Genomic DNA, 12,538 nt, shown 5'->3' with positions numbered 1-12,538 from the left:
TCCCCATATCTTGTCCCTCTTGCGTCTCCCTCCCACCTTCCCTATCCCACCCCTCTAGGTGGTCACAAAGCACCGAGCTGATCTCCCTGTGCTATGCGGCTGCTTCCCACTAGCTATCTTATTTTACTTTTGATAGTGTATATATGTTAAATGACATCACTATCGGCCCTTTCTCTACATAGTTACAAAAAATAAAGTACCAAACCTAAGAGATTCAGGCTTTATAGATTATGAGAAACAGTTCTACCTGCGTCACCACTTTTTAGGAAACTCTTTGCTCTGGGGTTTAAAGTTACACAGATTTTTAAATTCATTTTCAATTCTTTTTACAGATTCTCTACAGTAATCTTTCAAAATATAAATGTGTGTGTGTGTGTTTGTGTATAACACCATAATGAAACTAGAGAACGAGAACGTAAAGTCAAGAATAATGAGTGGGGAATTTCTGACACGCCTTGTATCCTGCATCTTAGGCACTGTCATAATCGTGTGCTTTATGACGATCTCTTACTGGAGCCTGAATACGTACCCGTTTAATAATCTCCTATCTATGAAAAGAATTCTATACTTCGGAGCACTAGAATCAAGAGACTTTAAATTTATTATTTAATTTGCACACAGTATACTTTGCATTTGAATAATAAGTTGGTGAAAATGCCACCGTGTCAAAGCAGTGTTCACATGATATGACTGAAAATCTGTAGTTGGTGTCAAAGCCAATGTAGTATGCATGCTACTGCCTTCAATTTGTTTTGTAAGTATAGGTCTCAAAGGAACCTGACTCCTAAGGTATAGTAGAAAAAAATGGGACACAGAACATTTTATGTCTGTGATTTTCAATATCCTCATTCGTAAAATGAAATGATAAGCAAATCTTTCAAGTATCTTCCAGCTTTAAAGAACTTTGTTTTTTTTGGACCTCTGATTTTCTCTGCAGTTTGAGTTCAGATGTTCTGAGCTGCAGTAGAACGACCTCTAGGGCAGTGTCTTTTAAAATTTTTAAATTGAGACTCGCAGTAATAAATAAATACACATAGACACATACAAGTGTCCCAAAACATTTAACTTTACCACATTCGATACACTCTAATATTTTTTCTTTTATGGTCAACTTTATTGAAAAGAAAATTTTGGTTATGACCTAGTAAATTTGACAGTGACTTGAAGTTTGAGAAGCATTGCCACAGTAATAGTGTCAACTTGACTAGCCTGTAACATCCTCAGTTTCCTCTTATATCTCTGCATTTAAATATTTCTTTTCTAGAATCGCAGAATATACGGATTAGTGAAATAGAGTGAATCACTTCTTGTTTAATAACCTACTTGAATGTATGGTATAAAGCATGTTTTGATATAAAAATCGAGACACTGTCATTTACAGTATTCTTTCCATTATGATCTGCAATTTAAAAATCTTTTGAAGTTCTTTCTCTTTGAGACTGCTAGATTTTATTTAAGACTATTTTTTTTGGCATTTAACATTTCTCTCTCTAACACGCAAACATACTTACTCTAAGCATATTGATTTATTGAAATCGAGGTCTCTTCTAGTCTTTGAGATAAGCAGGCCCATACTTGCTGGTGTGGTTCTTTGTATGAACTGCCTCTTGCCCTTTCTTGACACTAACACAGCTGGATGCAGGAAGAGGCTATCAGCATCTCAGGTCCTTTAGGTCAGTGGCTTCGCAGTAGAATCCCCAAGGGAGCTTTTAGAAATTCTGTTGTCTGGATTTGCACCCCATTCCAAATAAATCAGAATATGAATGTTTGGTGGTGAGAGCTAGGCATCAGTGTTTTTAAAAGATTGCTTGGTGATTCCAGTGTGTAGCAAAATCTGGGAACCACTCCTCTAGGTTTTTTGTTTATTTGTTTGTTTTTGTAATGAAAGAGAAGGTAAAGTGTTTTTTGTTTTTTTTTTTTCAAGCTTAGCAGCTATTAACCATGGTGGCAAACTATCTGTCCATTATAATTTCATGCCTAGGGACTCTGATAATGGTAACTTTCTTAAAAATAGAAATAAGTTCACAGATTTAAAAATAACTATTTTCAAATACCTTTCTATTTTTTAAAACATTGTGACAGTATGGTCATGTTTTAGAGTTTATCACCTTGACTCTAAGAGAAGAGCAACCTGAAGAACACTGTCTTCTCACTTTCTGTACAGAAGAAGCATTTGTACTCAAGCTTATCATGATTAAAATGTGGTGATTAGTGCTGTCTCTGGAAACTACAGACATCCATAAGGTAGCCCTTATCTACATACATGGAAGTTGGACGGTTGTCTGGAAGTATTGCATGTTTGACATCTATCTGATGTCATTCTCAAAAGAATAAATGCCAGAGTATCTAGAATAGTTCTAATCCATGGAACAAATACAGAATTCTAGGGTAGGAAGTCAGTATAGCCATGCCAGCCATATATCATATTTCTATTCGGTTATAGAGGGATTACCTCCAAAATGTGTTAGATGGAAAAATTTCTTACCCTTAATATAGGCTAGATACAAGCAGCTTACTCAGATAGCTTCATAGTCCGTGGCAACCTCCCAATTCATTCATTTTTAAGTGGTTGCATCCATTTGAGTCATGATGTGAACATCACCCAGCAAACTGAGTCACAGGTTAATTTACATATTTGAGAAGTTGTTGTATTCAGTATATCGCAATAGAAATATCATAGAAATTTTGCTTTTTTCATTCAAATTTGGAATCCACTAAATTATGTTAAGTTTATTATTTTCTATTATCTCTAGGAATAATAAGTTAGTTTGAATTGAGTTGTTTGTGTTTTACATAATATTTATATAGTGAAGCATTATATCATAACTAAAGGATAGGATGAAATGAAATCTGTTCATTTGCTGAGAAATATAGTTTAGGATATGCAAATTCATCAGCTCTAGGACTCAAAATGGTTAAAACTCAAAAGGTTAAAAGGAAAAAACTTGGTTAAATATATTTTGGGATTTCCTAAGCTTAAAGTATTAGAAGAGTTATAAAGTTTTTGTCATATACAAACAATTCAGTTTGTTCAATCTTTAGAAGTCTGCAGGCTCTGGGATTTAAAAATAAAAGAGAACCACAGCAATGAGAAAAGTTAAAGTTATTGATTCTACTTATTTTTCACTGCGTACTACCCACCTCTCCAAATGCAATATTTAATCTGTGCTGGAATTAAGTATTTATTAATGTTCAAGAAACTAGGCAGTCATCTGACCATGGCTTATTATAGCTCATTCCTAAATTTAAAAGTGTTTCCAGATTGAAAAATGGTGAAGGGAATAGAGAACAAATGCACAGCTTTTAGTTTACTCCTTGTTTTGGATTTTGTATATTTTTTGAAACTAGGTTTTTTATCCTAATCATACTGTATTGAGCCTTTTAAGAGAGTGAAGTAAGATTGTGTTAGAATTTTTTGAGATCTGCAGATTTTATTTGTATAAATTATATTTCTTTTGTTTGTCCAATTAGCATACTTTCTAGAAATGATATACAGTCAATTTTAAAAAATTCAGACAATTTCCTATTTCTGAATTATCTGTGTACATTGCTTTTCACTTGCTTCCATCTGCCAATCTTTTGATTACTTTTACTCCTTATTTTTCCTAGATAACAAAAAAGGGAAATTTATGGTAAAAATGAAATCTGTTTATCAGTGAATGCAATTTGGCAAGAAGGAGGATAAAATATTGCTAAAATGAAATCTTTAGACCAATGGATTTTATTTATCCTTGTCCTTTTGCAGTCTTAAACTACAATTAAATGAAAGATTTTAGTTTATTTTTATTGCAAACTGAAAGCAACATTGTCATAGTTCATTTCCTAGAAATTCTAGTGAATATGTACTTCCAAGGTGAACTCTCTAATACTTGAACCAGAGCTCAGGATTTCTCTGCCATAATTTCGAAAGCCTCCCTGGTAGATCTGCAGACTGGCTGTCTGACTAGTCCTCATTTTTCCTGCGGATTGCCGGTTGAAAGAAGAGTTATAATGGACAGTGGTGCCACCCCCCACTCATGTCTCTGTTTAGGGTTACAGTAGTTTAGATAAATTTCCTTTCTCTTCTGCCACTCTTTTGTGTTCACAACTTTGAGAAAAGTATGAGCTCCTATTAAGCTCCTCTTCACAGAAAGATTGGGGAGTCTTTGTCTAAGATAAAACTGATAACAATAAGAACTTTCTATGTTCATCTGATTATTTTAGTATTATTTATTTATTTATTTGGTTGTGCCAGGTCTTAGTTGTGGTGTGCTCCTTAGTTGCGGTAGCATGTGGGATTTAGTTTCCTGACCAGGGATTAAACCTGGGTCTCCTGCATTGGGAGCACGGGGTCTTAACCACTGCGCCACCGGGGAAGTCCCAATCTGATTATTTTAATATAGCAAGCCCTTGTTGATTGCTGACTGTGATAGAGGCTTAGATAAGGCACCATGGAAACTGTAGGATGAATTAAATATGGATTCTCTGTGACTTGTGAAAGACTATATTGCATGATAAAAAGTGGTGAGTGATGAATTCTAGAAGAGAAGCACAGGTAAAAATCCTTTGGGACCACAGGAGAAGGTGTGATTACACCTAGCTGAGGGAATCTTGGAAGGCTTTATGGATGTGTTACTTGTTGAGCCTGGATTTTCAGAAGTCAGAGGTTGGAAAGGCATTTTGGATAGGAAGAAAAAAAGTCTTAAGCCAAGTGTAGGAGGTAGAGAAGCAGAGGCCTATTGGAGAAATAGGTAATAGATCTGATGCTTAGGAAAGAGCATGTGTAGAGGAGGTAATAGAATGGTAAGTTTGGAGAGGCTGGTTGCCGTAAAATGGAACACCTTGAATGTTAGGTTAAGACAAACTGGGCTTCTGATTAAATGAAAATAACTCGATCTGATTAAGTTTAACTGACTTTTACTATGAATTCCACTAGAAGAAACCATGTGTACTGTTGTGCAACTTATATTTTTCATATAATAATATATTAAGGCTGTATTTCTAAATCAATACCTATTGATTGCATTCTTTTTAACATCTTTACTATTAATATTACATGGGTAAATTATACCTAACTTAACTAGTCCTTACTGATATACATGTAGTTGTTACTAGGTTTTTCTATTGTAAAAATGCTACATTATACATTTATCTCTGTGTTCCTGTGTTAGATAACTATTGGGTAAGTTTCTAAAAGTGGAATTTCTGGGCTAAAGGCTGTTGTCAATTTACAGTTACTCCATAGGTATATGAGAGTTTGTTTCCTCACCCACTTACCAGTTCCAACTGTGTCAGTCTTGACATAACTAAAAATTTGATTGTATTGATGAAATTAGAAATTGACATCTAAAATAGGAAGGTATCCACTAGCTAGAGAACATATATCAATAATTTTGGAGGATGTGTAGTCCTGGGGTAGGGGATGGTGTGACAGTAGAAGAGAAGACTTACAGGAATTATCTTACGTGCCTTTCTAGGTTGTTAGTTTTACTTAAAGATTTGGGAGGAAAACATGTTATTTTCATTTTAAAACAAGCTGAAAAATTTAAAGGTAGAATTTGGTGTTTATATGATTTTTTACTAACAAAAATGAATATTTATAATGTTTCATTATTAAATAATGTTTATGATAGCACTTTGCATATTGGAGCCCTATACAAATTTTATTACTGTGTTAGTCAACAACCTATTACAGAACATAAAATCTCCTTTCATTGCTCAACCAAGCCATCAGTATACAAGAAAAAGGGATGGCAAATTGTTTATTTCTTCAAATGTTCTGATAGAATAGTTGCATACACAAATCAAAAAGTGTCATAGAGTAGAATTTAGTTATAAACACCTACTTCTCTCTCTCTTTTCCTTTCAGTTTGTAAGCAAACTATTACATTGCCTTAACTAATTTTACTTATTTCTTATTTATTTTGCTTTTAATAAAAAAGTCACTTTTTAAACTTGCAGATATCAAATAATTTTTTATAGTCACCACATAATGTACACAACTCTCTTGACTGGTAGGTGAACTGAAGGGCACAGAGGCTAATGCATATTTAAGGTAACACATTTAATAGAAAGAAGTACTAAGAAAGGATACTGACTTTTCAGTGTCTCTAAGGTTCTCAAGGAGGACGGTTGTCTTCATACTTAAAAATTCTTTAGCAACACAACTCTTTTTCAAAGTGCAGAATATAGATGTAAAAGTGGAGGTGTTCTGTTGAAGCAGGGTGAGGTCCCAGGATTTCTGGTGACCAGGCCTCTCTCCCTCAGTTCCTCCAGTGACTCCTGAGGGTAGCTCCAACCTATCTAGGTTGTTGGGAACACAGTGCAGGAGCAATACCCTCCTAGGCGATTTTGGTGCCCTTGCTTTTTAGGAGCCACTAGGTGAAAGCCCCCAGATTACTCAATGGATTATTCTCTACTCTATTTTTGGAAGATAATAGGTCCTGAATATGCTATATGAAACTCTAAAGGTCCAGGTTTCTTGGCTGAAGCAAACAGGTCTTTGAATTTCATTTTATCATATTGTTTATTTGCATGAACCAGGTAACGATAGTAATAAATTAAGCTACCTCTGTGACCCTCAGAGAGCTTTCTTATTGTGATTCATTGATCCTTTCTCTATGGATTTCTTTTTTTTTTTGCGGTACGCGGGCCTCTCACTTTTGTGGCCTCTCCCGTTGCGGAGCACAGGCTCCAGACGTGCAGCCTCAGCGGCCATGGCTCACAGGCCCAGCCGCTCTGCGGCATGTGGGGTCTTCCCGGACCAGGGCACGAACCCGTGTCCTCTGCATCGGCAGGCGGACTCTCAACCACTGTGCCACCAGGGAAGCCCTCTATGGATTTCTTTTAAAACATAAATCTTCAGGGAAATTTTATACTTGGGCTGGATGCTTTGGGCTCTGCTCCTGACTTCTAGGCTCTCCTAAACCAAAATATTTTGGTGGAAAAGTTAAAAAAAGGACTCCTTAAATTTTATGAAAACAGTCTCCTTTAAATAATCATATATTTCTGAGGTATGTTAAGTGAGCTTTGGTGATTGGCTCTTTGATTCATTCTAAAGGTAGATTTACTCCACAAATTCTGCCTTAAATATTGTATTATAATAATACCACTTCTTTCTTTTTATTAATTAATTAATTTTTGGCTGCATTGCGTCTTCGTTGCTGTGCACGGGCTTTCTCTAGTTGTGGCGAGCAGGGGCTACTCTTCATTGCGGTGCACAGGCTTCTCATTGCGATGGCCTCTCTTGTTGCAGAGCACAGGCTCTAGGCGTGCAGGCTTCAGCAGTTGGTGGCACATGGGCTCAGTAGTTGTGGCTCGTGGGCTCTAGAGCGCAGACTCTGTAGTTGTGGCACATGGGCTTAGTTGGTCCGTGGCATGTGGGATCTTCCCAGACCAGGGCTCGAAGCTGTGTCCTCCGCATTGGCAGGTGGATTCTTAACCACTGCGCCACCAGGGAAGTCCGTAATACCACTTCTTTATCAACATGCTGCACATAGCAGGAGATCTGTGACGTGTGGCAGATAACTAAAGGCACTAATGCCAGCACTGTACATTAAAACTTGTGATTAAACCCAAGAGGAGATTGGAGGTGTCATAAAATGCTCCTGTTGACATTCAAAAACTTTGTCTATGAAGTATGACCACAGATTGAACTGAAAAGATAGAAACTTTACAGAGATTTAATTTTCTTTTTCTTTTTTGTCAACATTCTTTGATAAATACTTTAAATTATTATGGTCGTTAACGACAATGAGCAGAGGACTCTATATAATCTGGAATATTCTAGATGACCCTCAGTATAATAGTGTACTGCACATGGCCATCAAACCAGTTTTCTTAGTTAATGCCATAGCTTGCAAAGGTATTAACTGTATTAACTTATGGATTTAGTTGAAATTTTTAAAAATGTTCTTTTTACCTTTGACTAATGAATGAATAAGAGAAAATTGATTGTTCTGCATTCTCTAATGGGGTTCATAGCTTTTTCAGTTCTGATCAGAATCATCTATTTAAATAACACTTTTCTTAAAGAAAATATTTATGAAACGCTAATCAACTATTAAGTGAACAGGTAATACAATATGTGATAATTGTTACACCCTTCCTACAGTGCATAAAATTTTAATACAAACTTAGTGTATACTTGATAACAATTTACATGTTTATTTTACCATCTGGTAAATGTGTAAACTATATTTTGAGAAGCACATTTCATATTCACTTTAACAACTTATTCTTGACAATATGTGCCCTATCTTATGTATTGACTGGAAGGATCTTGAAAATTTTCGAAAAAGATGAATCCAGGAAAAAAAATTCATGTCCTAGTTTGCTTGTTTTAAAAATATTATGGAGATTTAAGACTTAGTTTGTAGTACCAAAGTGAGGGATTGTGTTGTTTGCTGACTTTTACCAGACATCCTGCTAATTAGGGTAGAATAAGCAGAGCAGCTTCCAAACATAATATCATGTACATCAAATCAGTTTTCCTGCTAACACTATAGGCCACATAGGTAGCAATAATAAAGTAAATATGGTTCTGTGTGTTGTTGTATAACAGTATCACATCTTTTTCAGAGTGTTTGGCTTGCTATCGCTTGTGTCTAAATATGAGAAGATCATTTTTTCCAATGTGTTGCAGTGAACCTCAAGTGGATAGCTTTTATCGAATACTTGAACAGCATTTATGACACTTTGGCCTTCCGCCTTTTTTATTTCATTCTCTCTGTTTATGGGTCTCACTGGAATAAATCTCAGGGATTTAACACAAAACAAGCAAGTAGATAATTCCCTATTTAGTTTTGTTTTAATGCACTCTTTCTTAGCTGGTAATAATTTAAAAACTTTTGTAAAATTTCATGGACTACCTCTACATATTAATTACCATCTGCCCACCTATAATGAAGAGGTTTGATAAGCAAATTGCAGATTTTGGCTTTAACAGATAGATTCCTCATCACAAAATCTTTAATTTGAAATAAAAATAAAACTCAAAACCACATTTTTATCTACTAGATTTAGAAATCAATGTACAGGTATATCTTGAACCAGTTACTTTTTTTTGTTTTTTGGCTGCGTTGGGTCTTTGTTGCTGCACGCGGGTCTTCTCTAGTTGCGGTGAGCGTGGGCTACTCTTCATTGCTGTGCTCAGGCTTCTCATTGCAGTGGCTTCTCTTGTTGTGGAGCAGGGGCTCTAGGCACACTGGCTTCAGTAGTTGCAGCACGTGGGCTTAGTAGTTGTGGCACACAGGCCCTAGAGTGCCCAGGTTTCAGTAGTTGCAGCGTGTGGGCTCAGTAGTTGCGGTGCACGGGCTCTAGAGCACAGGCTCAGTAGTTGTGGCGCATGGGTTTAGTTGCTCTGTGACATGTGGGATCTTCCTGGACCAGGGATCGAACCCGTGTCCCCTGCATTGGCAGGCAGATTCGTAACCACTGAGTCACCAAGGAAGTCCCACCAATTATTTTTTAATTTATTCTAGATTTATTGCATTTTAAACTCCTCAGATTATTGGTAGTTGCCTTTATTATGTTTCCTCATAGAATGCATATTTCACTTTTATGATTATATAACATAATTCTGAGAAATATTGTTATCTGTGTTCATCTTTATTTACAGCTATGATGTTAAACTACATTATTCCTAAGACTTTATAAAGCTTGTAAACGACTCTCTGCAACAACCCTGCAAGATGGGCATTGGCTTCATTTTACAGATAGATTGAGGACAAAAAGTTTAAGTTATCTTTCCCATGGGTATACAACAAGTAAATGTTAGAGCAAGAATTTAACCCCAGATTTGCCTTGCCTGAAGCCATGTTCTCTTCAATACATTATTGCCTCAAATTTTTAATCAGGAAGACATAGAATCTACTTTTATTGAAGTATTTAAAGGTCCAACATAGAGTCATTTGGTCTTGGAAGGATAAAGCTACCTGATATCAGTGTAAGATGGTAGGGATGGAGGTTGGGAAGAGAAGGGAAGAAATGCAGATGACCTTCTAGAATCCTTTCAGCACTTTGATTTTATACTTCTAAAATCTGCCTCTGTTCAAATTATTATTATCATGCCTCCAACCCTTATGTCAAATCAATGCACTTGGATTCAGTTTGTTATGAGATGGATTAGAAATTCAAATCAAGTGTTTAAGAATCAACTAATATTCAGATTTTTTAAAAACAAGCAAAAATAGTATTTCAGACACCATGGCAACTCTGGAAGAAAAATGATTTTTAAAAATACTAAAAATATTATAGTGATAATAATAACAATAAGTACTTACTGAATGCTTACTTTATGACATTTGTTTTAAGGTATACTAACTAATGTATAATGTATATTCACTAATTCAATTCTCATAACAATCCAGTGAGATAGATACTTATTCCCATTTTTCAGATGAAGAATAGAGCCATTTGCCTAAAGACATAGTAAACAGTAGTTGAATCGGGATTTGAACTCAGGCAATCTGGTTTCAGAATAATGACTAGTATTAGCAGTGTTATTAAAATAAATGAGATGGTAACTGATCTCTTCTTCAGGACTACTACTACAAAAGCAGTATGAAGAAAAAAAATTGGATCAGATAGGAGTTAAGAACTCAAGAAAGAAAGTAAATCTGCATTGGGTCCTTTAGAACTTTAGTTTATTTAAGGATGTAAATATGAGCAAAACAAACAATTTTCCTTTTTCAGAAAATAATATTTTATTTAAGGAGTACAGTATTCATTATTTATTCCAAATGGAATAATAGCATAGTATGTTATTTGTGAATCGCCAAAACTTTCCTCTTTATTGGTCTCTCATGATTCTTTATAGTTTCTAATAAGTAGAATGATTTCTAATAAGTAAAATTAAAGACAGTTTAAGCTATGTAAGCTTGTTCTATACATCATGAACTGAAAGGGTTTCAGCTTTTGTTCAAAATTATCAGTGTCTCAGTGATATTTTTGTTATATGGCTTCCTTTGTACAACAGAAATAAAATATATCTGGTAAAATAAAGTCATTATTTTGAATTAAAAAACATTTTCACCAATAAAATGCACATTTAAAAAGAAAAGAGGGTATTTGTAGAATTATTAGAAGCTTGTTAAATTTATGCAGAATCATCTAGTCCCTCAAAGGTCAGAACCTTTGAATGAGATTGAAAAGTTTTAATTGTTTTTTTGATGTTTTTCGAAACACAAGATTTACTAAAATCCTTACATAGAGCACATGGTAGGCCTAATCACAGGGTATTTACACTTAGAGATCAAGTTTTTTTTTTTTTTCTGTAACAGTTTTTGTCCTAAAGTTGGACATCCTCTATTTTATAAGCTTTATATTACTAATTTCACAATGTAAATCTTTTTGTCTTTTTCTTAAAAAAGGAGCAATTTATACAAAAAAGGAAAGAGGACATGTAAAAGAGAAAAATAGTAATGGTAGTATTTCTTTTTTACCTATGTGGCTTATCTTGAGTTTCAGTTAAACATATCTATGTGCAAACTGAGAAGTGTTTTTTCCCTTATACTTTAAAAATGTTTACTTGTGTGTTTTTATGAATGGACTTTTATTTTATGGTCTAAACTTTCAAAGAAGAAGGCTATAAAAGTGAGTGAATACTTCTGAATTAGCAATTATTTTTAATAATTTAATCCATACCTTATTATGGAAAAACTCATTGAGCCTGTTTGTGAAGACAAACTCTACAAAACTCATTTCTATGTCTGTGGTGGTAAAATGATCTGCAACTAGATCTTTATACACTTTTGCCTCCAGAAGAACCCTTGTTTTTGTGTCTCTGTAACTGTGTCTCTGTTTTATATATTGCTTTTCTCCTTCCTCTGTTACCTCATATCCTCTTGCTTTCTCCTGTATCTATTCAAATTTGCTCAGATACTCTACCAGTGGTGGTTCTCAATCATGGCTACTCATTAGAATCACCTATCATTCTCCACTACTTCCTCCACACCCTACCCTTCCCCCCAAAAAACCAAATGCCCAGGCTAAAATAAGAATCTCTGGGGGACTTCCCTAGCCATCCAATGGTTGGGACTTCGCCTTACAATGCAGGGGGTGCGGGTTCGGTCCCTGGTCGGGGAGCTAAGATCTCACATGCCTCATGGCCAAGAAACCAAAACATAAAACAGAAGTGATATTGTAACAAATTCAATAAAAGACTTAAAAAAAAAAAAGAATCTCTGTCATGCTTACAAACAAACACAAAAACAGTTGCCCAGGGCATTGATGTTTTTAAGAAGTGTCCCTGATAATTCTAATGATTAGCCAGGCAGATTCATGAAGAATATACTATCCTATTATTCCATTTGGAATAAATAATGAATATTATATACCTGAAATAAAATCTTAATTCTCATTTGAAAAATAAAAATTATTTGTTTTGCTCAGGGATTAACCGTTACATTAAATGATGAAATATTTGTTTCAGGAACCAGCAGACAGGATGGAAAGAAGACATTTTGGGCCTGAGTGCCTTTCCTGTATGCTTAAACTCACATTACATAGAGAGTGCCTCATTGGCTTATTCATAAGGCTAACCATGGTATAGCTGGTA

The sequence above is a fragment of the Grampus griseus genome (assembly GCF_964374135.1).
Source record: "Grampus griseus genome assembly, chromosome: 7".
Taxonomy (NCBI): Eukaryota; Metazoa; Chordata; class Mammalia; order Artiodactyla; family Delphinidae; genus Grampus; species Grampus griseus.
This window is presented reverse-complemented; position numbering follows the sequence as displayed.